At 34.6% G+C, this 1444-nt stretch overlaps 1 protein-coding gene across 1 annotated transcript in view; it reads right to left on the bottom strand.

Moving 5' to 3' along the window:
• Nucleotides 1-943: 943 nt before the first annotated feature.
• Nucleotides 944-1444, bottom strand: part of rnf144ab (ring finger protein 144ab) — a 27997-nt gene continuing 27496 nt past the window's right edge. The window contains exon 9 of the mRNA XM_079830801.1: nucleotides 944-1444. This exon is cut by the window's right edge and continues 1390 nt beyond it. The gene's annotated coding sequence lies outside the window, so the exon portion shown is untranslated.

The following is a 1444-nucleotide window of genomic DNA, read 5'->3' as shown; positions in this document are numbered from 1 at the left end:
TGAGATGCTAATGGACTGATCGGAATCAATGATGTATGCTAAGCTATGCTAAAAGTGCTACCGCCAGGTACAAAGATCGGCTGAATGGATTCAAAAACAGTAACTCAACTATTTCACTCTCGGGGACTTGTAAAATGAGCCTATTTTCAAAAAAAGTTGAGTGTTCCTTTAACAGTCGTTTATGGGACATTTTTAAAATGGTGACGAAAAACTCGTGAATTAGGGTGAAGTTTTAAAAGGGGGCAATGTAGTATGAATATAAATTGGCTGTCGTTTGCTATAAGCTTCTAGCTCAGAGACGTCGCTTTCTGCATCAATCAATGATGACGCAACCTGAAACACAATTTATCCGGGGTTTAGAATAACCCATGGGTAAAAAAAAAAAAAAAAACTCCATTTGTAGTTCTATAACATAAGAATTTACATTTTGAGAAGCCAATTGTGACACATTTATTCCTCAAACTCAAATATAAAGTAAAAGAAAAAAGTGTATATGGACTCCACCACCACAGAACATGCGCTGTTGTTGTGCGCACTTAAACGTGCAGTGTGTGAATTATATCGGCATCTAGCAGTGAGGTTGCGAATTGCATCATTCATGTTCTCCTTCAACTTTAAAATTGTCCGACATGGTTTTTACCTTTATTTTTGTAAAGGGCGTTTGATTTAGTCTTTGCATGTTTTAACACTGGGTCCTTACTTCCACGTACGTCATGCGTGACCTTTCCGAAATTATGACATCATGCGCATTTGAGGTTAAAAAGTATATAAATGTTTTTTTTTAAAGAAAATGACCGATGGTTTCACTAGATAAGACTCAGCTGGGATTGTGCAGAGACTTTGAAACCCTTCGAAGCCCATTGAAACTGCATTGATTTGGACCTTCAACCTGTTGGTTGCAATTTAAATACATGTGGAGAAAAATCCAGGAATGTTTTCCTCAAAAAAACTTAATTTATTTTCGACTGAAGAAAGAAAAACACGAACATCTTGGATGAGATGGGGGTGGTACTCAAATTATTTGGAAATTTTAATTTTGAAGTGAACTAATCCTTTTTTCCCTAACATTTCTGAACAGCTTTGGCAAGTATAGAGATGGGCCACTTATATGACAAAAATAGAATGTCTAACATATTGGCTTCAGTAAGTTTAGATAATGTGCAATTACGATAGAATATAACTATCCAGTTTACAGCATATTCATGTATTGAACAAAGCAGGAGGACTTGAACACATTTGTAATATGTTAGTTATAAGTTACAAGTCAAGTACTAGTTATAAATTGGGTATTAAATGAGATTTAATTTTCAAAAATTTTATTTAAGTACGACATTGAAAAGGTACAGCTTTATGTTGTTCTGAAGGTAATTTCTAACTGTTCTAATGGGAAATAAAAGCCAACCAAGTGCACAGCAGCATAATAATATATTTAAACATGAAAAAC

Source organism: Gobio gobio (genome assembly GCF_949357685.1).
Source record: "Gobio gobio genome assembly, chromosome: 12".
Taxonomy (NCBI): domain Eukaryota; kingdom Metazoa; phylum Chordata; class Actinopteri; order Cypriniformes; family Gobionidae; genus Gobio; species Gobio gobio.
This window is presented reverse-complemented; position numbering and strand designations above follow the sequence as displayed.